General features: G+C 43.7%; 6 non-coding genes across 6 annotated transcripts; 3 read left to right on the top strand and 3 right to left on the bottom strand.

Moving 5' to 3' along the window:
• Positions 1-3,169: 3,169 nt before the first annotated feature.
• TRNAM-CAU lies at positions 3,170-3,242 on the top strand. The gene has a single exon. It is a non-coding gene; the product is annotated as a tRNA-Met (tRNA).
• Positions 3,243-5,103: 1,861 nt separating this feature from the next.
• TRNAK-UUU lies at positions 5,104-5,176 on the bottom strand. Its single transcript has one exon. It is a non-coding gene; the product is annotated as a tRNA-Lys (tRNA).
• Positions 5,177-10,903: 5,727 nt separating this feature from the next.
• Positions 10,904-10,976, bottom strand: TRNAM-CAU. Its single transcript has one exon. It is a non-coding gene; the product is annotated as a tRNA-Met (tRNA).
• Positions 10,977-11,847: 871 nt separating this feature from the next.
• On the top strand, positions 11,848-11,929 carry TRNAL-AAG. Its single transcript has one exon. It is a non-coding gene; the product is annotated as a tRNA-Leu (tRNA).
• Positions 11,930-14,225: 2,296 nt separating this feature from the next.
• On the top strand, positions 14,226-14,297 carry TRNAQ-CUG. Its single transcript has one exon. It is a non-coding gene; the product is annotated as a tRNA-Gln (tRNA).
• A 438-nt stretch (positions 14,298-14,735) lies between these two features.
• TRNAL-CAA lies at positions 14,736-14,841 on the bottom strand. The gene is made up of 2 exons: positions 14,804-14,841; positions 14,736-14,781 (listed from the first exon to the last, which is right to left on the bottom strand). It is a non-coding gene; the product is annotated as a tRNA-Leu (tRNA).
• Positions 14,842-27,729: the final 12,888 nt, after the last annotated feature.

The raw sequence follows: 27,729 nt of genomic DNA, 5'->3' as shown, positions 1-27,729 counted from the left end.
AGAAAAGGGTCCAGTCTACCTCAGCCAGCATGATAAGGAAGTATTCTCTGCTTTAACCCTACAAGGAAAGTCACTTTGAAATTACCAATCCACTTATTGTTCCTTGTTTGTAGTTTCTTCAGCCTGTTCTACCTATAAACCTCATCTCCTCATCAGAGCACCTTCTTATTTCGTAGATGAGATGCTGCCTGATTCATAAATTGCTAATAAAAGTTGATCTGATCTTTAACCTACGTGTGTTGAAATTTTGTTCTTTGACAACATGGAACAAATGAAACTGTAAATTTCTGTTTTACGATAGTTCTTTTCTCCATTCTCACTCTTAAAATATTTTCAAATTAGAGAATAGCATTCCTCTTGCCGCACACTTTGAAAATATGATTTTACACCAAGTAAACATTTTAACATCTATCCTATGGCCAGGAATAATGATAGTCAACTTCAGACATTTCTAAGGAGGCTACCTCCTTTCGTTTCTATAAAGTGAAAAATCTTATTGTTTCTGCACATTTTGAGGAAACTAAAAAGTGACCATAAATCTCAATAAGGCATGAAAGCCTCAATATCACCAGTAAGCAAATCACAGTCCTTCTTAGCAATGTTGTTTGTTTTGTTTTGTTTTGTTTGAGACGGAGTTTCGCGCTTGTTGCCCAAACTAGAGTGCAATGGCGCGATCTCGGCTCACAGCAACCTCTGCCTCTGGGGTTCAAGCGATTCTCCTGCCTCAGCCTCCCGAGTAGCTGGGATTACAGGCATGTGCTACCACACCCCGCTGTTTTTTTGTATTTTTAGTAGAAACGGGGTTTCACCATTTTAGCCAGGCTGGTCTCAAACTCCTGACCTCAGGTGATCCACCCGCCTTGGCCTCCCACAGTGCTGGGATTACAGGCCTGAGCGGTCATGCCGGGCCTCTCAGCAGTGTTGTGAACAACGTGTGCAGAACAGTTCACATGTAGGATCTTTTCATTTTCTTTGGTAAAAAGTTTATAGTCTGAATGGAATTTGCCAAAATTTACATTTGCACTGTCTGGCAAATATGCAGATAGATGAGCAAGGTCTAACTTGTAGTTGACCAACGAATCAATAATGATTGTTTATGTTTCAAGTGGTTTCATTAAGTCTTCATACATACCAAGAAAGATGATTTTCAACATCAGCTGGTCATCTGACAGAATCAGCTCTCCACTGCAAAAGACCGATATGTGGTATCCGATTTTCCTCTTGTTCACCTACGAGATGCAACCTCTGAATCAGGAAATAGAGTAATTAAGGAAGCCATAAAATAATGTGTGTTCTTTTCTAATATTCTGCCCAATGCCATTTTCTTGTATTTATTTTTAATTTTAATTTTCTTTGAAGTCTGCTTGTAAGCAAGCCCAATGCTATTCTCTACAGAGCGTTGGCATCACTTTTGGGAGACAAAAACTCTTTTGATTGGTTCACAAGTTCTTGCCTGTCTCATCCCAGACTGGAGAGATGCAGTGTCCCTGTGTACTTTCACATCCAAATCTGTTTTGAATATTGCGTAGTATGCTCTGTTTTGATTATTTATTCTCCAAATCCAGTTGTATGTGTCCTTCTATCTGTCATTCAAGTAACAGTCTGTTTAGACTTTTTCAGTGCTCTCTGGGTTATGCTGGCATTCGCATGATATTCGTTCTCGTTTTCCTTATCTAAACTCTAAAAATCTGGCCATAGTATTCACAATGTTAAAAATTAAACAAGGCCGGGCGCGGTGGCTCAGGCCTGTAATCCCACCACTTTGGGAGGTCGAGGCGGCGGATCACTTGAGGTCAGGAGTTCCAGACTAGCCTGGCCAACAGACCTTTAGTCTCTACTAAAGGTACAAAAAATTAGCCGGGAGTGGTGGTGCAGGTTTGTAATCCCAGGTACTCGGGAGGCTGAGGCAGGAGAATCGTTTGAACCCTGGAGGCAGCGATTGCGGTGACCCGAGATCACGCCATTGCACTCCAACCTGGGCGACAAGAATGAAACTCCATCTCAAAATAAATAAATAAATTTAATTTAATTTAATTAAACGAGCGCTATCTCAATACAAACTAGCACTATGTAGACACGACAGTCTACAAAGACCGAGTGTTACGCTCACGATTACAAACGCTAACATCGCGCATTTAAGTCGCCTCACTCAGAGAGATGCACGATCCAAGGTTGTCACCATCAGCGGCCAAGGGAAAAACGGCCACAACTACAAAAGTGGGATAACCTAAGCCCTATTACCCATTGGCAATAAAATCAGTGTTACTTTCAGTCCTGGGGCAGGGGTGGGAACAAGGGTGGGGTTATCACTTTTTGTGTGTGTGTAATCTCTCCAACCTATCGCCAAAAACCGAAAGCCCAGACTTTTCACATCCCAGGTAGGGTTTTCCTGGGAGGTGGGTCTTTGAGTGCTAAACCTCAGACAATCCCCTGGCAAACAAAGTCAGTGGAGAAGATAAGCTTTTCACCCCTTCCTGCTTATTACTACCGCTCTCACATCCTAGCAGATGCCCAAGAGTTTGCACCAAGAGCTTCATGCAACCATGAAGTTGCATTTGTCCAAATCCCTTTGGACTTCCTCAAGACCGAGACGGAGGCGTGATTGGGAAGACTGCAGTGGGACTAGGGAAGGTATTTTCTTAAAACAGACGGCCTCACAAGAGGTTTGCTGTACATTAGGAAAGCCTTACAAGAAGTTTGAGCACATGAGATAGCGACAGGTGGAGACGCCTGTCAAAGGACGTTGTTTTGTTGTTTGAGATAGTAAAAGCTTCAATGCTTCCCGATGGGAAACACTAGATCACTTTTCTTGTGGGAAAGAACCGGTATGAAGGGAGAGAGGAAACAGGCTGGTTTCCTGTTCTCTCCAGACAAAATGGATGGACGCCCGTGCAGATTAAGTGTCAGGTTTCTGGACAGGACGTTTAGGAAATTTTCTACTTGAGGTGAGAAGTGGGGAGTCATCAGCTCAGAAAGAGACGGGCAAAAGCAGCGGATCAGCAGCGACTTTCTTGATCTGATTCAAGTTTTGGAAGCTGTTGAGCTTTTAAGAGGTTTCATAAGAATATTTTATCTTAGAAATTTAAAATACGGGTAATGTAGACTTTAAAAAGTTTAAATGAAGTAAAAATCAGTGTTGAACACACCTGACGAACACCCTTTGCTGTATGCCTCCTTAGCGCAGTAGGCAGCGCGTCAGTCTCATAATCTGAAGGTCCTGAGTTCGAACCTCAGAGGGGGCAGCTGCTGTTTTGTCCCCAACTTAAAAAACCGTATTTGTTCATTATATAATTATCTCTATAATTTCTTGGCCCCGTATATGTTGTCAAACAGATCAAGTCTCAGCTCTCTCAGTCCCGACGGATTATCAAGTTCCAGTAAATCTCTTTTAGTTCTTGTAGTACCATCTCTTTCCAGAGGGCATACTGTTTTGTCCGAGTTCCTCTGATCTCAATTCCCTCTTGGGACAGTATCCTCCTACCGGTGCAACTTAATCTATTGAAAAAATGAATAGACAGATGAAAACCTGATATTCAATTTGTTATGGCAGCCCTAGGAAACTAACACACCATCCCTTCTCTCACTCACCGGCCTCCCATCACGTCACCTCAAGCTGTTTTATTTTCTTCATATAATTTTTACTACATAAAGTTTCCTTGTTCTTTTATTTTTTAACGTCTTCATTGTCTGTTGCCCACCCATCCTCCTAGATTGTAAATTCCGGTAGAGACTGAATTTGTTTTATCCACTTCTGTATTTTCAGTGCCTAGTACAGTATCTGATAAACAAGTATTTCTCAAATCAATCACTTAATTTGCATATTAAATGTTATGGTTTTCTTTCCATGCTTCCTGTCACTATCTTACTCCACAAAATCAACATCTCAAACTTAGATTATTTGCAATCATTACCCCAGCATTTACACATACTGAAATTCATCTTGCAGGCTATACCTCTCTGGCCCAGTTTGTGCTGGAAAAAGAGAGGGCTCTCCTTAGGCATCTCCTCCAAAATGTCTGGACTTTAGGGGTCTGTATTTCAGGACAGCTTTCTTAACAGTTCATTCTGGGGTCGACTTAAGAAAATGTTTTATAGGGAACATCTTAACAGCTTCTTCTGGACCCTAGGCCTCTGGTTCCAGGAGTCTGCAGCTTCCACAGTTAAGGAAATACTGTTAAAGATTTGGGAGAAGCCTAAGAGCTGGGTTGTCTGGCTGTTCAGGCAGCTTTTCAGAGACCGCTTTATCTTTATTGGAGCCATCACAATTCAGAGTCTATTCCTCTCCTTTGCAGAATCAGACACTATTTTTATTTTATTTATTTATTTGTATTATTTGTTTTGAGTCTCGCTCTGTCTACCAGGATGGAGTGGTGCGGCGTGATCTCGGCTCGCCGCAACCTCTGCCTCCCGGATTCCAGAGATTCTCCTGCCTCAGCCTCCCCAGTAGCTGGGATTACAGGCGCGTGCCACCACGCCCGCCTAATTTTTGTATTGTTAGTAGAGACTGGTTCACCATGTTGATCCGGCTGATCTCGAACTCCTGACCGCAGGTGATCTGCCCGCCTAGGACTCCCAAAGTGCTGGAATTACAGGCGTAAGCCACCGGCCCCGTCAGAAACTATTTTTAAATTAACTTAGCTTTTCAGACTTGCAGGGCTGACTCACAATAACTAAATGCCAGAAACATATCAAGCCAGAATATGAACATATTATAACTTTCTTGATAATTGATCAGTATATTCCCTCCTATGTAAAATAAACTCTGTACTGGAAAGCAAGTAACAACAGAAGATTACTCTGGCACCTGTAAACAGAGTAACAGGAATAATAAAATATTAAATACTTCGTATTCTAAGGTTATCCTTAAATGCTAGCTTTCTTCAGAAAATCTGGGGCTATCTCACTGTAGAGGTCCCACGTATTCACCTCACTACTTTTATTTTGCATCAGAGTTACTTACCTATCTGTGGGTTGAAATTTGGGGCTATAAAGGGTTTTGTGAAATTTTGCAGTATATGTAATCTGTCCAAAAAGTAAATGATACTTTTCTTTTTGGCTTTTTCAAACGTGAAGTGAGTATCAGATGCCAAAAACCGGAAGTCACGCCCGAACAGGGACTTGAACCCTGGACCCTCAGATTAAAAGTCTGATGCTCTACCGACTGAGCTATCCGGGCTCCCTGCAACGGTCCTTCTTCCTGCATATTCCAGAGTAAGAGGGTGTACAAACTCGATACCTTCCGATCTAAATCCTGTCCACGACCCTTTTCTTTATTCCCATCTACATTTTTGTCCCCTTTGAATATGGCTCACAGTTATTTTTGTCCCCAGCTCATGGAAAAAATTAACTCCCATCCTTGTGTAATGTAATCCAAACAATTACTTGTAAGAGTAATGTAAAACTACAGACGTAATCGCCGGGTTTGTCTGGTCTTTAGTCTTCAAAGGTTATGCTCCAGTCTTGCCTGTGACCTTAAGAATACCTGTCACACGGGCGCCGTGGCTCACGCCTGTAATCCCAGCTCTCTGGGAGGCCGGGGCGTGCTATCACAAGGTCAGGAGATCCAGACCATCCTGGCCAACATGGTGAAACCTCGTCTCTACTAAAATACAAAAAATTAGCCGGGCGTGGTGGCGCACGCCTGTAGTCCCAACTACTCGGGAGGCTGAGGCAAGGGAATCGGTTCAATCCGGGAAGTGAAGGTTGCAGGGAACCGAAATCACGCCACTTGCACTTCAACCTGGTGACACAGCGAGACTGCGGGAAAAAAAAAAAAAAAAAAAAAAAACAACTACCTGGCACAAAGAGCGCACAAAAATAGGTTTTGAGAACTTACTTTGAGCAAGGCGCTCAGCTGTTGCCCTGGGGTTACTGCAGTGCAGAGGTACTACCTCAGCCCTTGGGGGGTTCATACTTTAAAAGGGAAAGGCAGCAATTAAAGGACAAATTACACTCTGTTTAAACAGCCATTGTGATAAATGCTCTCAATAAAAGTTTAGGTTACAAAATGTTGAGAAAAACAAGCATAATCTCATGACCTAACTTTGCAAATTCAATGAGATAATATATAAGGAAACTCTTGCTGACATTTCCGTGAAAATTAAGTGTTATCACAATTGTTAATCTTATTGTAAAATAGATCATTTAGAACACTGTATTTAACCATTTTGGTTGTGCCACTTTAGACAAGTTTCTTAATCTCTCAACCACTTCACTTCCTTAAATCTCACAACAGAAATCCCTTCCTCAAAGACTAGGTTTAGCACAATGGTTGTCATGTGGTACATTTCTGATCATGCATTTATTTATGCTACTATTGCAAAACAGATTCGAGGTTATCTGCACAACTATACTATAAGATAAAGTGAAAAATGTTAATAGATTTAAATCAAGATAAAGAGAACATAGAGGAAGAAAAGTAAGGTGAGACAAAATAATGCACACTGTAAATCACACTCTGCCCCCTGTCTTCAAGAGCATGGATTATAAAGGGAGATGACCTCTTCCAGGAGATTAGAGAAGACTTCTCCCAGGAAGTGATGTTTAAACTGAAAACTAAAGGCCTAGTTGGACAAAAATGTGACTCCAGCATTCCAAGAAGATCAAAGAGCAGAGCACTTTCAGACACCTGAGAGAAGTCCTGAGCAGTTTGTGTACAGAGAGCTCAAGAGAGTGTTGATGAGGGTGGGGGCTGAGGTAGACAGGAAGGCAGGGACAGACCAGTGACTCACAGGCTCAGAGGTTATGGCTAGTAGTACAGAAAGCTGACTGCACCCTAGCAGCAATGTGAAGCCACTGGGAATTCTAAGCAGGAAGGAACGACATGATGAGATTACTTTTAAGAGTACACTGGCTTTATGTAAAGAATGAGTCAGAGTGGAGGAAGAGATGATGCAAAAACATAAATTAGGCCATTGTGCAGAAGAAGGCCATCCAGACATGGCTTAGTGACTACGTGGCAGTGGGGAGGAATGGTGCAGAGAAACTGGGGAACAACTAGAAGAAAGAAAATTTGGGCCCAGACTGCCCCTGGGAACCTGGAGGGCAGGAGTTGTCAAGATGTCTCAGCTGCTTATTTACCAAAAGAAGCTCTTTACAGGAAAAGGCAATAATAAAGCAAAACAGGGCAAGGCCAGTGGCTCCCGCCTGTAATCCCAACATTTTGGGAGGCAGAAGTGGGCGCATCACTTGCGGTCAGGAGTTCCAGACCAGCCTGGCCAACATGATGAAACTCCGTCCGTCTCTACTAAAAATACAAAAAGTAGCCAAATGTGGTGGCGCATGACTGTAGTCCCAGCTACTTCAGGAGGCTGAGGCAAGAGAATCACTTGAACCTGGGAGGCAGAGGTTGTAGTGAGCGGAGATCACACCACTGCACTCCAGCCTGGGTGACAGAGCAAGACTTCATCTCAAAAAAAAAAAAAAAAAAAAAAAAAAAAAAGAAAAAAGAAAAATTAGAAATAAAGCGGAATATGGCCGGGCGCGGTGGCTCAAGCCTGTAATCCCAGCACTTTGGGAGGCCGAGACGGGCGGATCACGAGGTCAGGAGATGGAGACCATCCTGGCTAACACGGTGAAACCCCGTCTCTACTAAAAAATACAAAAAAAAAACTAGCCGGGCGTGGTGGCGGGCGCCTGTAGTCCCAGCTACTCGGGAGGCTGAGGCAGGAGAATGGCGTAAACCCGGGAGGCGGAGCTTGCAGTGAGCTGATATCCGGCCACTGCACTCCAGCCTGGGCGACAGAGCGAGACTCCGTCTCAAAAAAAAAAAAAAAAAAAAAAAAAAGAAATAAAGCGGAATAGGAAACGGCACCTTGTAGCTTTTGAGAGTTCTCTGGGAGCATAGAGCATTTATTCTGCTCTTGATGAGCTTTGTGAAAACCTGAGGCAACTGCTGCTAGTTTAAACCAGTAAGCAAGGCCTGGATGACCAAATAATAACAAGGAGAAAAAAAATAAAAAATAATAAATAATAAAAAATAAAAAAATAAAAAAAGAAGGAGAATTTTGGGAGGAAGTGATCTCTCCAGAGACAGTCAACATGGGATAAATGAATACAGGCTGAGTAAGTCCTTGACGGGGGCTTCCAAAATGTTGCCACACGGATGGCATTCAAATCTCCTAGAGTCACTGTTAAAAACCCAGATTCAGGCTGGTTGCGGTGGCTCACACCTATAATCCCAGCACTTTGGGAGGCCCAGGTGCACGGACCATCTGAGGTCCGGAGATCGAGACCAGCTTGACCAACATGGAGAAACCCCATCTCTACTAAAAATACAAAATTAGCTGGGCGTGGCGGCGCATGCCTGTAATTCCAGCTACTCAGGAGGCTGAGGCAGGAGAATCACTTGAACCACGAGGTGGAGGTGGCAGTGAGCCAAGATCATGCCATTGCACTCCAGCCTGGGCTCCAGCCTGGGCAACAAGAGCGAAACTCCATCTGAAAAAAAAACAGTTTCACAGTTTCTATCTCAGACTCACTGAATCAGAATATTCTCAAGGTCTGGCTGACCTCCGCAACTTAACTCACTGTTATCTTTTCTCTGCCCTGTGCAGTGAATTCCCTCTCTGAACATGATCCTGACCTCTGAGACCCTACATGATCTATGTGCATCATGTAGGGTCTATGTGTATCTAACCCCCTCATCTCCTATCAAGTTCTCCCTTGTTTACTGATCTTCAGCCGCACTATTCTCCTCCGTCGTTCCTTGAACATGCCAACGGCATTCAGGCCAAGCCTTTTGTAATTACTGTTCCCTCGGCCTGAAATTCTCTTTTCCCTGAAAGCCTCACAGCTCACTCACTCACTTCCTTCAAGTCTCTGTTCAGATGCCTCCTCATCAGGAAGGCCTCCTTGGTCACCCTTTATTATAAAGCAATCTCCTCCCCTTTGTTCTCCATTCTCTTGCTCTTTTTCTTCATGGCATGTATCACCACCTCACATTTTATATATCTGGTTGAGTTTATTCTTTATCATTCCCCACTAAAATGTAAACTCCATGAGAGCAGAAGCTTTTTCTGTTGTGTGGAGTGCTATCCCTGCACCCACTATGTATCGTTCAGGTCTAGTTAAGAAATAAGGCGGGCGCGGTGACCATCCTGGCTAACACGGTGAAACCCCGTCTCTACTAAAAATACAAAAAAAAACTAGCCGGGCGTGGTGGCGGGCGCCTGTAGTCCCAGCTACTCGGGAGGCTGAGGCAGGAGAATGGCGGGAACCCGGGAGATGGAGCTTGCAGTGAGCCGAGATTGCGCCACTGCACTCCAGCCTGGGCAACAGAGCCAGACTCCGTCTCAAAAAAAAAAAAAAAAAAAAAAAAAAAAAAAAAAAAAAAAGAAATAAGGCCTGGCACGGTGGCTGATGTCTGTAATCCCAGCACTTTGGAAGGCCGAAGAGGGCGGATCACTCGAGGTCAGGAGTTCAAGACCAGCCTGGCCAACATGGTGAAACCCCGTCTCTGGTAAAAATACAAAAATTAGCTGGACGTGGTCACAGCGGGTATCTGTAATTTCAGCTATTTGGGATGCTGAGGCAGGAGAATCGCTTGAACCTGGGAGGCAGAGGTTGCAGTGAGCCGAGATCACGCCACTGCACTCCAGCCTGGGCGACGGAGCAAGACTCTGTCTCAAAAAAAAAAAAGAAAGAAAGAAAGAAAGAATAAGACTAGGTATTTCAACTAGGCACAACATAGTAACTCAGAGGTAATAACTACTGGGAAGTAGCTACCACCTTGTGGGGCTGGAAGAATGAAAAGGAAGAGGTTGAGACCACTAAGAAAAGGCACCCTGGAGTGCTAAAGAGGACGCGCTGCAGCTAGACTAGTACTTATTTATGTAAGGGACAGTGAGACATTCTGGAATGCATGAAGAGAACAAACAGAGATGGGACTCAACTGCCATTGTTGGAGTGACCTGATAGGAAGAACAAAATTTAGAAAGTAGCCCTTGCTTCTCTCCTCTTGCTTTCTAGTCTCTTTCTGTTTCCTCTTATTGACAGAACACAAGAGGAAGCCAGTGGGCAAAGGTGTTTGGGAAATGTCATTTACAGGTGCCCAGCCCCAATGTCACAAAACAAAGTATACGAGGATGATTTTAAAGCTGAGAGGGAATGGATTAATAGGAACACAGCTTTGAACAAAGTAGGACTCAAGAGCAGCACATTAATTATCAGTCTTGTTCATTACTATTTGAGTTAGGGGCTCATCTTGACTGTAAATATCAGCCTGTCTTCTTCACTTCTTCTTTCTCTTTTTACCCCTTCCTGCATCTGGTAGTTTGGATGACTTATATCCAGTCAACAGGACTGGAAGCAAGAGAAAAGGTTCAATGCAATGAGATTGAGAGGGTAGTTTTTTGTTAGCTTTTTGTTTCCTTTATTTTTTCATATGGAGTGTTATTGGTGGCAACCTGGTGGTAAGCCATTCCAGAAGAATGGTAAAAGATAACCAAGTCAGTAATTGATAATTAGATTCTATACCTTCCACACCCCTAGTACAACCCTCCACCCACTCTTTCTTCTCTTAGCACTCTAAAACTGGTAAGTTTCTTGACTCTGGTGTTTTTAAAACAAAGACAAATGCCAAGCATATCTGAAAAAACATTTGAAAATGCTACCAGCTCTATCTCCAATTGGTATGCAGGGCGGGAGGGGAGATGAGAAGAATTTTGGAGAATTTAAGTCTTAATAAAAATCACTGTTTTGTAACTGAACATGGTTCTATTAAGCAGCAGTTACCCTTTCTGTTCCATCAAAGCAATTTCCTTAGATTTTTTCTTTTTTCCTTACCAGACATATTGTACTCTTTTCTACAGAGAAAGCGGAGTAAGAACAAGGATTTGCCAACTTCCTTCGTTGTCTTACTCATTTTGGGTCAAGAAGAAGAAAAATGGCAAAACAGATGCGTTGCCCCCTCTGAGGTTCGAACTCAGGACCTTCAGATTATGAGACTGACGCGCTGCCTACTGCGCTAAGGAGGCAACTGTCTATCCCCTATAAGCAAGGGCTCTACCAATGGGATTATGAGGACTATTAATAAGGTTTTAAGTTCTCTGAATTATAGTGTTTCAAAATAAGATGGAAATATGATTTAATTCACTTCTAAAACACTTTGGATGACAAAACTACGTAGTACAAGGCAGGGGCCAACTCCTAAACCAACCTCGTTCCCCCATAGCCCTTCCTAAAGAGACTTAAAGGGCTGCGAAGGCAGTTGAGTCCAGACTTTGCAAAAGTCCTTCCTGTACGGGGCCCTGGATTTCTCATCTCATTTCTGGGCCAGGAACGAGCAGTCTTTCCCTCTATGATTCGGGCTTTCGTAGATGTATCGCCTCTGAAACGAAGACAAGACAAATAATAACGAGTGCACTCTTCTTCTCCCTTGTGAAGTTCCGTGGAGACGCTCGGTCCCTTGAAAAGGACGAAGGGCTAGGGGTGGAGGTCTCAGGATTTTTCCACGCTTTTCTTGGAAGCAACAGCCTCAAACCAAACGGTTGGACTTGCTTATTCCTGAAGTCTAGAGGCTTACTTCCTGGAGTCCAAGTGGATGTGGAGCCCATGGCGTCCTCTGGCGCTCTCGGTCTCTTCGACCCCTTTTTATTGTGTTGATGACAAATGGGGCAAGATTCCCTTCCTGCACCACCTGCAGCATCCTGTCCGGGATCCACCTGGGAGCTGCAAGGAAGCAAAGTGTTGGGGATTGGGGATTCTCGGGCTGTGCTGAGAAGTGAGGAAAGCTGAAGAAGGGGCCCGAGGGTAGGATTTATAGCGATGTGGGAATGGGAATGAAAGGACTGGAAAGGGGCGACAGTCACTTGGGTGAAAGTGCAAGCGATGACACAACTTGCGGACGGTAGCGTGGCCGAGCGGTCTAAGGCGCTGGATTAAGGCTCCAGTCTCTTCGGGGGCGTGGGTTCGAATCCCACCGCTGCCAGAGTGAGTTTCTTTTCTGACCCAGGAGAGGTCCATTTTCAAGCCTTGTGTGGGCAGTTCTCACGGCCTCCTAAGTGAGGCAGGTTCCTCTTCTGTTTCCCAAGGGGCCACCGATAACACCCATATATACAGTCCCCCAAACAGTGCCCAACTGTTTCTCGATTTAGGAGCTCAGAAATCTCTTACCCTAGTTATTCCCTTCAGTGGCCTTCATGTGTTTTCATTCACTTTGCAAGATTTGTGAACCAATCATGGGCAATTCTAACGAAAAAGTACAACCTTCTTAACTCCAGACTCAAGAATAAATAAGCCACGCACGCTCATCTGCCCTATTTTCCATTGTCTTCTCCAAGGATAAATGTGCTAAGGCTGACAAAACAAACGAACCAACAAACGAAACAGTCACCAGACACCTAGAGCCTTTCCCCCTTCACCTATCCTCAGAGAGCAGTTTAAGGCCCTTAGTTGAACACAGCTGAAGAGTTCGCTTTTAAGATTCTGATATTATCTTAAACAGTAACCATTTTTTATTTTCTTTTTCCTTTTTCTTTTTCTTTTTTCTTTTTTTTAAAGAAATAGGGTGGAGGCTCATAGAATAAAAAGAATGACAACTGTTTTAGGGAAGAAGGACTTGATCCGTTATCTACCTGGATCTGGAGCAGTTTAGACCATCTTTTAAGGCTAGGAGACTCGAGGAAATAGAATGGAGAGTTTGTGTGTGCAGGGAGGTGGGTAGATGCTTAGGAGCACTTTACAGTCATCTAGCCAGAAGTCTTTTAATTTCACTGCTTCCTTCCTCACCTTCCAAAAGATGTATCCAATACATACTAATTGAGCAGGTATTTTGTAACAGGCACCTTGCTTGGTTGGAGATACAACGAAAGGATGAATATCAGCAAATGATTCCAGGGTTTCTTAGCAATTCAGTCTTGAGAGACTAGAGAGGCACATTAAGTATAATTGACCTAGGCCGGGCGCGGTGGCTCACGCCTGTAATCCCAGCACTTTGGGAGGCTGAGACGGGCAGATCACGAGGTCAGGAGATCGTTAGACCATCCTGGCTAACACGGTGAAACCACGTCTCTACTAACAATACAAAAAATTAGCCGGACGTGGTGGCGGACGCCTGTAGTCCCAGCAACTCGGGAGGCTGAGCCAGGAGAATGGCGTGAACCCGGGAGGTGGAGCTTGCAGTGAGCTGAAATTGCGCCACTGCACTCCACCCTGTACGAAAGAGCGAGACTCCGTCTCAAGAAAAAAAAAAAAAAAAAAAGCATAATTGACCAATAATTAATATTAAGATTGACTAAAGTAGTAATTTATACCTGAGTATTTCTTCCAGACATGCTACGTATATATGTGGTCTATTTGTTTTATGTTGTTCTTATAGTTACTAGATAAATAACCACGTTATCTTAATAAAGTTAAGATTTGAAAAAATAAATGACTACGTCCAGCACTATAACATCTTCGTTGGGTCATCCATACTAAAGGATACCTATTTGTGGGGCCATCTGGACGCTAAGATGTCCACCTGGGAGCTGGGACCTGGAAAGATGAAAGAAGATAGGAGGAAGATAGGAGGAGGAGGAGGAGTTCCCTTTTGAACTTGTAAAATTTAGCCTAGCGAATGAAGGCAAAAAAGAAGTCTAAAGTCTCCCAAAAGTCTAAGTTGAGCTGTCCCACTGAGTATTGATTCATTCGTTCATTCATTCACTCATTCTTTCATTTATGCATTCACGCAACAAACATTGATTGAGCTTCTACAAAGTAGCAGACCGTGGGCTATCAAAGAGGAGTGAGACTCAGTCCTGCACTTAAGGCATTTTGCAGGAATGCGGGAGACAGATTTTAAAAATTCAAGCCCATGGTTACAACTGAGGGGCAGTGCCAAGATACTCGGAGGTTGTTCTAGAGGCATCTGTAGGTATCGTACGATGAATAAATGAGACTGTAGAAAGTAGATAGTATATTTTGCTTTTCTCTCTTTTCTCCCTTTCAAACCGCGAGACTAAAATTCAAGTTATCTTTTCGTGGGCTGGAAACGGAAGAAAAATCTCCAGGAATAACCATATTCCCAGATCAGTATACTGCGCTGCCCCAAGGATGGAAAGAAACCTGGGAGAAAGGCGCAGTGGAAGCAGTGTGTGAGCCCTCCCTCTCCCATCCCTGTGTTTGGCACTCCAAAACAAAATTGATAAAAAAAAACTGCCCCTGCAAAATTACTTTAAATCAATTAGTAAGTAGAAGAAAAGAGAGATCCCAGGTGGATCGAATATCCGGCTTCTGCTAAGGAGGGTTCCATGGTGTAATGGTTAGCACTCTGGACTCTGAATCCAGCGATCCGAGTTCAAATCTCGGTGGAACCTTTCATATTTCTCTCTTTTTGCCCTGCTTCCGGTAACTTGAGCGTGAACCTTGCTGCTTTCAATTTCAGTTTCATCACTTTGATTTTTGATGGTGTCTGGCCGTGAGGAAAAACATGTAATCTGCAGTCCCAATAACCTATGAGCTCAGGGCCAGTATGTAATAATGGAGTCTGTATACATGTCTTTCTACTCCTACCTAGTCTGGTTTCCTCCCAGGACGCCTCTGGGTGAGTGCTCATGTAGTAAATGAATGCGCCTTTTAAAGAACTGACCAAAGCAGAGCAAAACGTGATTCACTATTAAACAGCGAACAAGACTAAAAAGGAAGGGGATAGATCTCATTGAGAGTGTATCATTTTAGTTAGGATAGAAAACGTAGAGAGAATGAAAACACAGAAATGGCTGAGAAAGTAGAGTGGAGGGAGAATAAAATACATGTGTCAGAAGTGGGATTCGAACCCACGCCTCCATTAGGAGACCAGAATCCTCAACACGGGGAAGCCAAGCTTGAGTCTGGCGCCTTAGACCACTCGGCCATCCTGACACCTGGGATAGTTGCGCTCGCAAATCAATATAATCTTTAATTGTAATGAATGTGTAACCAGTGTAAGTCATTACTACGTTCGCGGTTTAATGAAAGAAATGGAAAAGGAAATCCCTACAAGTTAACAAAACGTTCTATCTAAATGGAATCGGGAACCGTAAGTCAACTCGCGAGGCTCTCCTCCCAATTCAGGCTAGAATTCAGCGTTTCTCGCCCCTCGCCCCTTTCTACACTTCCCTGCACGTCCCGGGTACGGGGCGCGAGCATCCTAACAACCCAGCCGCGACTCTCCCCTGAACGAGAAAGAACACATAGCATGACAAGAAAAAACTCACATCCAGCACAAGAAACAACATATAGCACGGGGGCTGTTCCCGAGATGCTGCTTAGCAAACCAAAGAGCTCAGCAGGGAAGACATGAGTGAGCCAATGTAGACCGGAAGTGAAGCAGGAGAGTTAGTAGAGACTGGGGGATGAATGGGGTCTTGAACATGAAGAATGACTGTCGATGTGAGTAACGAGAGTTAGTCAGGAGTTGAAAGAGGGTGAAGTGCAGGGGTGCAGAACCAGATTAGCATGAAGGAAGTGTCAGCACAGAGACGCAATCCCCAGATCTCTTCCCTCACCACATTCCCAGAAGTAGTCAAACAGGCTCATCTCCCCGCCCACTACCTCTCCCAGGAGGTTGAAGGAGTATGTCAAGGGAAACTGAGATAAAGTTTTCCAGACATAAAGAAAGACAGACGAGATATCCAAGTCAGTTTACGAGGAAAAAATAAAAATTAAATCAACGACAAACACTGGTATTTCAGGGTCTCCCAAAGAAATGGCTGGGTCTCCATAGAATTCCCAAAGACTCTCCAGTCTACATGCTTGGCCCAAGTCCACAGAGCTTCCAGAATCAGGTGTTTTGTGCCTTACTTAAAATATGTACGACAACCAAGGATAATCAGATGGTTGTGAAAACATTTCTACAATAAGACAAGGATGAATACCAACAGAAGGGGGCAGGAAGAACTTAAGAGGAAACAAATACAGTGGAGGAACCTGGATTTTTGTTTGTTTTTGTTTTTGAGACAGACTCTCGCTCTGTCGCCCAGGCTGGAGTGCAGTGCCGCGATCTCAGCTCACTGCAAGCTCCGCCTCCAGGGTTCACGCCATTCTCCTGCCTCAGCCTCCCGAGTAGCTGGGACTACAGGCGCCCGTCACCAAGCCCGGCTAATTTTTTGGTATTTTTAGTAGAGACGGGGTTTCACCATGTAGCCGAGTAGCTGGGACTACAGGCGCCCGTCACCAAGCCCGGCTAATTTTTTGGTATTTTTAGTAGAGACGGGGTTTCACCATGTTAGCCAGGATGGTCTCGATCTCCTGACCTCGTGATCCACCCGCCTCGGCCTCCCAAAGTGCTAGGATAACAGGCGTGAGCCACCGCGCCGGCCGGAACCTGGATTTTTAAAAACTTACTACAATTAATCCTTGGGAAAGTAAGAGAAGATACGCTGCACTCATGAAACAAAAAGGAGGGGGGAGCTCTTAATATTATTAATAATATTATAATGGCCGGAGTTTTAAAATTTTCTCCTTTTTTTTTGTATTCTTGAGACAGAGTTTGGCTCTTACTGCCCAGACTAGAGTGCAATGGCGCAATCTCGGCTCACATCAACCTCCGCCTCCCAGGTTCAACCGATTCTCCTGCCTCCGGAGTACCTGGGATTACAGGCATGCGCCACCACGCCCGGCTAGTTTTATGTTTTTAGTTAAGACGGGGTTTCTCCATTTTGGTCAGGCTTATACTGTAAAGGCTTGTGTACTTTATGTATATTTTACTTCAATAAATTAACAATATGAGACAGTTTATAATTTAATGTCAATTAAATGCTCTACAGCATAAGCTCTAAAAATGTTTGATATAGTTTGGATATTTGTCCCCACTCAAATTGGATATTTGTCTCATATTGAGATGTAATCCCCAATATTGGAGGTGGGGTCTGGTGGGGCCTCCTTCCTCCATTCTCGCCGGGCGACTTACCTGCTCCCCCTTTGTCTTCCGCCATGATTGGAAGTTTCCTAGGCCAGGCGCAGTGGCTCAAGCTTGTAATCCCAGCACTTTGGGAGGCCGAGGCAGGTGGATCACTTGAGGTCAGGAGTTCGAGACCAGCCTGATCAACATGATGAAACCGGTCTCTACTAAAAAAATACAAAATTAGCCAGCCGTGGTGTGAGCCAAGACAGCGCCATTGCACTCCAGCTTGCGCAACAAGAGCGAAACCCCGTCTCGAAAAAAAAAAAAAAAACACACACAGAAGTTTCCCAAGGCCTCTGCAGAAGCAGCTGCCACTATGCTTCCTGTACAACCCGCAGAATCATGAACCAATTAACACTCTTTTCTTATAAATTACGCAGTCTCAGGTGTTTCTCTGTTTTGTTTTGTTTTGAGACAGAGTCTCTCTCTGTGTTGCCAAGGCTGGAGTACAGTGACACAATCTCGGCTCACTGCAACCTCCGCCTCCCAGGTTCCAGCGATTCTCCTGCCTTAGCTTCCCAAGTAGCTGGGATTACAGCCACCACACACGGCTAACTTTTTATATTTTTAGTAGAGACGGCGTTTCACTATGTTGGCCACGCTGGTCTCAAACTCCTGACCTCAAGTGATCCGCCCACCTCAGCCTCCCAAAGTGCTGGGATTACAGGCGTGAGCCACTGCACCTGGCCCTCAGGTATTTCTTTATAGCAGTGCAGGCACAGCCTAATACAATGTTAAAAAGGGAAAAATTGCTGTGACCTGGGAAGATGGGAAAAGTTTTATGAGAGGCTGATCTGGAGGGAGTGGTCACGTGGAAGGAAAGCGGAGGCACCTGCTTATTCAAGGAGTTTAGCCCAGAAAGGGAAGAGAAATAGTTCCAGAGCTCACAAAAGCATTGAAATCTTCCTCAGGCCCAACATCTCTAGGTCCTTCAATTATTTCTCCCTTGCGGTTAGGGATGCCATTCCCACCCACTGTGTTATTCTTTCTCATGGCATCCTGTCTCGTCCTTCATAGCACTTGTCACAATTAGTAACCACATATTGATTTGATTAATAACTGAATGCCAGTCCTTGTTCTGATTATTTCATACTGTATAACAAACTGCCCAACAGGTAGGGCTCACTGGGATGATTTTTCTGTTACACCTGGCACTGACTAGTGACTCAGAATGTATCCATTTGGCAATTGGGCTGCTCTTCATTGACAATCCTCATGCTTTTGTCAGGGAATGGCTGGAAGGATGGCCTCAGTGAGCCCACTCCCCTTTTATGGAGTCGCATAGTAGAGTAGTTGGACATCATTATGGACCAAGTTGTGTCCACTCTGCCCACCACATACACACAGCTCCCAACTCATGTTTTGGAATTTTAACTCCCAATGTGACTATATTTGAAGACAATTTTTTTTTTCTTCAGAGTTTTGCTCAGTTGCCCAGGCTGGAGTGCAGTGGCACAATCTTGGCTCGCTGCAACCTCCGCCTCCTAGGTTCAAGCGATTCTCCTGTCTCAGCCTCCTGAGTAGCTGGGATTACAGGTATCTGCCACCACACCCGGCTAATTTTTGTATTTTTAGTAGAGACAGACTTTTGCCATGTTGGCCAAGCTGGTCTTGAACTCCTAGCCCCAAGTGATACACCTGCCTCAGCCTCCCAAGTAACTGGGATTACAGGCATGTGCCACCACACCCAGCTAATTTTGTATTTTTAGTAGAGACGTGGTTTCTCCATGTTGGTTAGGCTAGTCTTGAACTCCTGACCTCAGGTGATCTGCCCACCTCGGCCTCCCAAAGTGCCGGGATTGCAGGTGTGAGCCACCGTGGCCTTTTTTTTTTTTTTTTTTTTTTTAGACGAGGATCTCACTGTGTCCCCCAGGCTGGAGTGCAGTGGTGTGATCATAGCTCACTGCAGCCTCCAACTCCTGGGCTCAGGCAATCCTCCCACCTTAGCGTCCCAAGTAGCTGAAACTACAAGCATGTGCCATGATACCCAACTTACATATCTTGGTGATCCAATGTCATGTGCATATGAGATGTCTCTAAGATACTGACTATCTTGGAGACAGCTACCATCCCTGCCTCCATCCAGCCCCCAGTGGCCTGTCAGCTCCATAAGGGCAGGAATCTTGTCTAGTGTGTTTACCAGGTATAGTCTGCTCATATTCAAATGCCTGTGTCAAAATCAAGGAAATCCTCAATCCCTTGCTGTTTGAAAGAATGGGTCAGATTAGCTTTCCCTCCCACTGTCTTCAAAGATTTTATCCCCAGGAAATAGAATATAGCTAAATGTTGGGAAGCACACAACCAGTTCAAAAATAAATGATATTTAAATGACTAATGACAATTACATTTTTCAGTGGGTCTTGATGCATAGACTAGTGAGCATTATCTCAGCTCCCTTGCCATAGTAATTGGTTCAGGAATAGGTAGTATAACCAAACTTAAGCCAGTTGGCACATGAATTTCTCTATCCACAGGGATTAATCCAATCAATAAGAGCAAAACATAGGGCTTTGCTGGCTGGGAAAGACAAGTCATTGATGTTGTGATTGCAGAAATTTTTTAAAATTTATTTTGACATAATTGTAGATTCACATACAGTTACAGGATATAATTAAGATCCAGTGGCTGGGGGCGGTGGCTTGCTCCTGTAATCCTTGCACTTTGGGAGGCAGAGGCGGGAAGATTGCTTGAGGCGAGGAGTTCAAGATCAGCCTGACCAACATGGCAAAACCCCATCTCTACTAAAAATACAAAAATTAGCTGGGCATGGTGGCACAAAGCCTGTAATCCCAGCTACTTGGGAGGCTGAGGCATGAGAATTGCTTGAACCCAGGAGGTGGAGGTTACAGTGAGCCAAGATCATGCCACTGCACTCCAGCCTGGGCGAAAGAGCGAGACTCTGTCTCCAAAAAAATAAAATAAAATAAAAATAAAGATCCAGCATACTCTTCACTCAGTTTCTCCCAATGGTAACATCTTGCATAAATGTAGTACAATATCACACCAGGAAATTATTATTGATAAAATCCACCAATCTTACTCAGATTTCACCATTTTTACATACACTCATGTGTTCGTGTGTGCTTAGTTCTATGCAATTTTATTGCATGTGTAAATATCACATAGGAACAACAAACATTACAGTCAAGATACAAAACTGTTCCATCACAAGGATCCCTCAGGGTACCCTTTTATAGCCACAGACACCTCCTTCCCTTCTCTTTCCCTAATGCCTAGCAACTACTCATCTGTTCTCTATCTCTATAATTTTGTCATTTCAAGAACGTTATGGGCTGGCCACAGTGGGTCACTCCTATAATCCCAGCACTTTGGGAAGCCAAGGCGGGTGGATCATTTGCGGTCAAGAGTTGGACACTAGCCTGGCCAACATGGTGAAAACCTGTGTTTACTAAAAACACCAAAAAAAATTAGCTGGGCATGGTGGTGCATGCCGTAATCCTAGCTACTCGGGAGGCTGACACAGGAGAATCACTTGAACCCAGGAGGCAGAGGCTGCAGTGAGTCGAGATTGTCCCGCTGCACTCCAGCCTGAGCAACACAGTGAAACTGTCTCAAAAATAAATAAATAAAATAAATAAATAAATAAAAATAAGGAAATAAATGTTATTAATGGAATCATAGAAATCATAACCTTCTGAGATTGACTCTTCTTACTTAGCATAATTCCCTTGAGATCTATCCAAGTTGTTGCCTATCTCAGTAGTTTATTCATTTTTATCGCTGGGTAGTATTTCACAATATGGATGTGCCACTGTTTAACTCTTCACCATTTGAGGACATTTGAATTCTTTCTAGGCTTGGCTATTGTGAACAATGTTTTGTGCAGATTCTTAGGTGAACAAACATTTTTATTTCTCTGAGATAAATGCCCAGTGACATGCATACTTGAGACTCTACACTGCAGCAGCTGTTTGGCTACCTCATCAGAGAGATTCCACTCTGATGACCCAATATAAAGTAATAACCATCACTCTTCATCTTCCATATTCTGATTCATTTCACTTTATGGCATGTTTCATACCATGTATTTATTGCTTGGTTTGCTTATCATCCGTCTTTCCCTCTAGAAAGTAATACCTTGACCCTAGTAACCTTGTCTGTTTTGTTCCACACAGTGTCCTGGAATATAGAAGATTGGCACATAGTTGAGACTCAACAAACATTTGTTGAATAAATTAATGAGTAAATAAATCTCAGACAGATTTCCCTATTAGTAGATTATTATTTCTTCTTCTCCTTCTCCTCTTCCTCCTTCTTTTTCTTCTTCTCTTTTTTCTTCTCCTTTCTTCTTTTCTTCTTCTTCCTCCTCCTCTTCCTCTTCTTCTTCCTCCTCCTCCTCCTCCTTCTTTGCTTTTGTTTTTGGAAACTGCATAGCATTTCATTGTACACCTGCATAATATTTTCATTACCTTATCCCCTGTTGGAGCATATTGATGTTGGTCCCAGTATTTTACAAATCCAAACAATGCTATAATGGCAATCATTATATAATCAAACATCTCTGTCCAGACGGGAGAGAAGCAGAGTAGAAGGTTCTAAGAGTGTGTGCATTTAAAATTTTTTAGTGATTATCAAATTGCTTTCTTTTTTTTTTTTGAGATGAAGTTTCGCTCTTGTCACCCATGCTGGAGTGCAATGGTGTGATCTCAGCTCACTGCAACATCCGCCTCCTGGGTTCAAGCAATTCTCCTTCCTCAGGCTCCTGAGTAGCTGGGATTACAGGTGTGCGCCACCAAGCCTAGCTAATTTTGTATTTTTAGTAGAGACAGAGTTTCTCCATGTTGGTCAGGCTGGCCTCGAACTCCTGACCTCAGGTGATCCACCCGCCTCAGCCTCCCAAAGTGTTGGGAGTACAGGCGTGAGCCACTGCGCTCAGCCCAATTGTCAAATTGCTTTCAATGGTGTTCTCCCAATTTACATTTCCACAGTGTACTGGAATTCCTCTTATTCTCATCAATACTGAATACCGTCAAAGTTCTAAATCTTTGCTAATCTCATAAATTAAAATTAACATCACCTCTTTTCACATGTTTATTGACCATTTGTTCTCTGTACCATCTGTTTATGACCTTTGCTTGTTTCTCTTCTCTCTTTTTTTGCTTTTATTTGTGGAAATATTTTGTCTCTCAAGGAAATTCATCCTTTGTTTTATTTGCTAAAAATATCTTTCCCCAAAATTTTCCTTTATCATTCAGTTGTTTAGAAAATTTTTTTTATTAGAAGTCATCTAATTTTGAATTCTGTATAATCAAATTTATCCATTTGTGACTTCTGTGGGGTCATATTTACAAAGATATTCCAGATGACAAGTGCTTTTTAAAAAAATCAGTTTTCTTTTTCCTAGAATTTTTATGGATTATTATTATTATTATTATTATTATTATTAAGACAGAGTCTCGCTCTGTCACCCAGGCTGGAGTGCAGTGGCACAATCTCGACTCACTGCAAGCTCCACCTCCTGGCTTCACGCCATTCTCCTGCCTCAGCCTCCCCAGTAGCTGGGACTACAGGCACCTGCCACCACACTCGGCTAATTTTTTGTATTTTTTAGTAGAGACAGAGTTTCACCGTGTTAGTCAGGAAGGTCTCGATCTCCTGACCTCGTGGTCCACCCGTCTCGGCCTCCCAAAGAGCTGGGATTACAAGTGTGAGCCACCGCACCCAGCCGGATTAATTTTCTTTAAAAAATTTCATTAATCAATAATACAGTTCAGTATAAGAAGTGAGATGAGATCTTTTTTCTCCCAAATAGCTAGCCAGTTATTCCACGATCATTTATTGAATGTATAGGGTACCAACCTGCAATTTCTCCTGTATCTTGTACTAAATTCTTTTTTTTTTTTTTTTTTTTTCTTTTTTGGAGACGGGGTCTGGCTCTGTCACCTAGCCTGGAGTGCAGTGGTGGAATCTCAGCTAACTGCAACCTCTGTCTCCTGGGCTCAAGGGATCCTCCCATCTTAGCCTCCCACGTAGCTGTGACCACAGGTGCATACCACCACACCCAGCTAATTTTTTGTATTTTTGGTAAAGACTGGGTTTCACCATGTTGCCCAGGCTGGTCTCAAACTCCTGAGCTCAAGCCGTGGCCTCCCAAAGTGCTGAGATTACCCTGCATGAGCCACCGCACCTGGCCCTTACATTAATGTTAAATTCTTATTGATATTTCATCCTTTTCTCCATTTCCCATTCTGTCTCATCTATATGCTGGCTTCTTAAGTACTGTATTCTTGTATTTATTATGATAATTTTTTATTTTTCCAGACTAAGGTTAGTGTCAGTTGGTGAAAGACAGATAAGAGAGAAGGAGATAGAAGAAGCAGAAATACTTTAGGCCTTATCAGGTCCCACTCAGTTTGCTGCTTGGAAGAAGAATGATCCAACGAGGAAGGGATCAACAGTGACATTTTAATGTCACAGGTAAGTGATGACTATCTGGGCTTGTGGTGTGGGGGGAAAAGATTTATGAAGACAGTTGTAGGTAAAGAAAGGCAGATTTATTAGACAAAGTAGAAATATATGTTGCCAGGGAGACAACAGGCAGTATCAAGAGAAGAGAAGCTGACTACAAAGAAACAAAGAATTGCTAGGGATTTTATACAATGGAACTTGGACTGACTGAAAACGCCAAGGTAGCAGGAAGCTTAACCCGCATTCTTCTGTCAGCCACGGTGCTTGATAAATTGAGGCAGTTGATGGTAAGCAGGAAGTTTGTGACTTATGTACAGTTGTCTGTGCAGGAGGGCCATGTGCCCTGGGCCATAAAAAAAGCAGACCTATCGCTTAGTTGCTTTATTTCTGCTTTCCCCTGGTCCCACCAGCCTGACTCCGTTTCCCTAATTAGGACTCCACATAAAATGCCTTCGAGATGTTAAGATGAACACTGAAAAGTGTCCCTTGGATTTGGCCAATACTAGTAAAAGTCACTCGTTCCCTTAGGGCAGGGAGGTTTAAAGTGGGCAGGAAGGAATTCATTTTAAAACACTATATTTTATTTGATTTATTTTTTGAGACAGAGTCTCACTCTTGTCGCTCAGACTGGAGTGCAAAAGCGCAATCTTGGCTCTCTGCAACCTCTGCCTCCCAGGTTCAAGCGATTCTCCTGCCTCAGCCTCCCGAACAGCTGAGGTTACAGGCACACGACACCACGCATGGATAATTTTTGTATTTTTAGTAGGGACAGGGCTTCCCATGTTGGCCAGGCTAGTCTCCAACTCCTGACCTCAGGTGATCCGCCCACCTCAGCCTCCCAGAGTGCTGGGTTTACAGGTGTGAGCCACTGTGCCTGGCCTTAAAACAGTATATTTTATTAATAATCTTTTTTTTTTTTTTTTTTTGAGACAGTCTCACTCTGTTGCCCAAGCTGGAGTGCAGTGGTGCTATCTCGGCTTACCACAACCTTCGCCTCCCAGGTTCAAGAGATTCTCCTGCCTCAACCTCCTGAGTAGCTGGGACTACAGGTGTGCGCCACCATGCCCGGCTAATTTTTGTATTTTTAGTAGAGATGGGGTTTCACTGTATTGGCCAGGCCAGTCTTCATCTCCTGACCTCAGGATCCGCCCACCTCAGCCTCCCAAAGTGCTGGGATTACAGGCGTGAGTTACGGCACCTATTAATAAGAATTTGATTAGGCCTTTATACTAAAGAATTTGGGCCGGGCGCGGTGGCTCACTTTGTCTCAAAAAAAAAAAAAAAAAAAAAAAAAAAAAAAAAAAGTGACAGAATGAAAAGCATTTTCTTCTTTAAGAATTTTTAAGGATGATTCTATTCCTTGAGGTGGTATTGAAATCAGTTAAAAAGTACAAATAGAGAAACTAATGGGAAGGCTGCACAGTTACTGATTCTTTGAAAAATACTTGTAAACTGACACACTGGTGCAATAATATAGGTTAGGATTAGTAATAGAAATTAACATGCCGGGCGCGGTGGCTCAAGCCTGTAATCCTAGCACTTTGGGAGGCCGAGACGGGCGGATCACGAGGTCAGGAGATCGAGACCATCCTGGCTAACACGGTGAGACCCCGTCTCTACTAAAAATACAAAAAACTAGCCGGGCGAGGTGGCGGGCGCCTGTAGTCCCAGCTACTCCGGAGGCTGAGGCAGGAGAATGGTGTAAACCCGGGAGGCGGAGCTTGCAGTGAGCTGAGATCCGGCCACTGCACTCCAGCCTGGGCGACAGAGCCAGACTCTGTCTCAAAAAAAAAAAAAAAAGAAAAGAAAGAAATTAACATGAACAGGTAAGTTAAGCAAATCAAAATTCCATGAAATCTGGATGATGAAGGGAAGTCAGTAAACATTCAAGGAAGAGGGGCTGGGCATGGTAACTCATGCCTGTAATCCCCACATACAAAATATATATAACATATAATGTATATTATAATCCCCATATGTAATATATCATATATAATGTATATTTATATATATTTATAATACATAAGTTATAACACATTGATAATATATTATATTATATATCATATAGTATATATTTTATATATATACATATATTTATATATTTATATATAAATTTCCAGAGGAAGCAGCCTGGGCCCTGAGGCCATGAAATCTTGTCTATATTTATATTTCATGTAAATATATTTATATATTAAATATATATTATATATTTTTAGATTATATATTTAATAAATATAAATATAATTTAAAAATTAAATGCTTATAGTTAATATATAAGATATAAAATTTATATATTAACTATAAATATTTCCTCCCACTCTGTTCTACCCAACTCATCTATTTTGTTTTACCTTTTAAAAATTTTTTTCCTTTTTTTTCTTTTTTGAGACAGAGCCTTGCTCTGTTGCCCAGGCTGGAGTGCAGTGGCCGGGTCTCGGCTCCCTGTAACCTCTGTCTCCCGCCCGGGCTCAAATGATTCTCCAGCCTCAGCCTCCGGACTACTTGGAATTATAGGTGTGCACCACCATGCCCAGCGAGTTTCTGTATTTTTGGTAGAGACGGGGTTTCACCATGTTGGTCAGGCTGGTCTTGAACTCCTGGGCTTAAGCAATCCACCCACCTCAGCCTCCCAAAGTGATGGGATTACAGGCATGAGCCAAGGCACCCCTTCTGTTCTACCTTTCTTTATCCCCAGGTCACCTGCCTCCAGAGGTTATAAAGGGTTGGTAAGATAAACACCATCAATTCTGAAAAACAAAGCCAAACTCAAGGCTTGCATCCTGCAAGTAAGGGAGAAGATGAAGGGCAGCTTTATCTACCTATCTATATCTCTCATATTTCTGCACTGTATTGTAATGCTTATTAGTCCTTTTTGGAGTAAATGAGAGGAGACATATCCTTTAATTCTTACAAATTGCATTGTTGACCCAATCTCAAACCAAGACCAGACTGTCTTGTGGCCTGGCCCAAGTACGCTATGTTTTTCTGGAAATGGGCTAGGGCTATTTGGTACTGGAATTTGAACGACTGGGTACTCAGAGTATGGTTGCAAGGTGGATGTGGGTTTGGGGTTGGCAAGTCCACTCAGTCCCTCAGACTTCTCATCCCATGGGGAAGAGGACCAGAGGGGAACTCTAAAGGGATGATGTGGGCTGCTTTGCCTATGGAGTAGCCATTCTTTATTCCTTTACTTTCTTAATAAACGTACTTTCACTTTGAAAAAATAAAATAAAAATCAAGTGAGGTCTGGAAGCAGAAGCCCGTATTGCTCAGATAGCACGACAATATTGAGAAAATCTCGAAGAAAACTAGGAGACACCAAGTAAGGGATAAGAAAGCGACTTAAAAATGCTGGAGGTCTACTGGATGATAAGACAATGAGTACTGTGGGACTCCAACACCCTGGGTCGCCGTAGGATTCTTAGTCTCTCTATACTTGAGAAAGGAGCAAGCAATTTTTAGTTGCTCCTCAATACAACAACCCTATGTAATGGGCATTTTGTTACTATTTTAATGGATAAACAACCTTATGGTTCAAAAAGTAAAAGATGTAACGAAATCTACTTCTTTACTGCGGTACAGTTATCATCCCCATTTCACAGGAGGAGAAACTGAGGTAAATGAATGGTAAACCAACTTGCTTGGGCACAAGCGAGAGGTAGCAGAGCTGGGCTTGTTATTACCACACAGAAATGTTACCATCTGATAATTAAACCTTTGTTTTTCTAAGCAAAACTGCAAGTGCCTACAAATCGGGCGGTTTAATAAAAGGCCTCACCTATCAGGTGGGCTCAGTCGGTGACCCTCCTCATCCTCCAGCGTCTTGGGGAGGCCAGATGTCTGCGCTCCCCAGCACCTATACAAAGCCAGCTTTCTTTCTTTTTTCTTTTTTTTTCCAGACGGAGTCTCGCTCTGTTGCCCAGGCTGGAGTGCAGTGGCGATCTCGGGTCACTGCAACCTCCGCCTCCCGGGTTCAAGCGATTCTGCTGCCTCAGTCTCCTAAGTAGCTGGGACTACAGGCGCCCGCCACCACGCCCGGCTAATTTTTCTATTTTTAGTAGAGATGGGGTTTTACCATGTTGGCCAGGATAGTCTCGATCTCCTGATCTCGTGATCCACCCGCCTCGGCCTCCCAAATGCTGGGATTACAGGCGTGAGCCACTGCGCGCGGCCAAAGCCAGCTTTCTTTAGCAGGGGCTGAGACCTGGGCACCAAGAAGAAACCCAACAAAAGACTAGGGGCCTGGGCCCGGCAGTCGTGGAAGCTTGTAGGCCCGGAGCGTGTGGCACCATCTGCTTTTGTGACCAGTCCCCAGGCTAGAGCTTCGGCGCGACCCGCCCAAGGGAGAGTGGCGGAGGCTCCTGGGCCGTTCCAGAGAAAGCAGCTCGGGCCCCGAGGCCACGAAATTTTGTCACACGCTAGAAGCGCGGGCCAAG

This window comes from Rhinopithecus roxellana, chromosome 4 (genome assembly GCF_007565055.1).
Source record: "Rhinopithecus roxellana isolate Shanxi Qingling chromosome 4, ASM756505v1, whole genome shotgun sequence".
Lineage (NCBI taxonomy): Eukaryota > Metazoa > Chordata > Mammalia > Primates > Cercopithecidae > Rhinopithecus > Rhinopithecus roxellana.
Note: the sequence above shows the minus strand (reverse complement) of the source record. Positions and strands in the feature narration are given on the sequence as shown.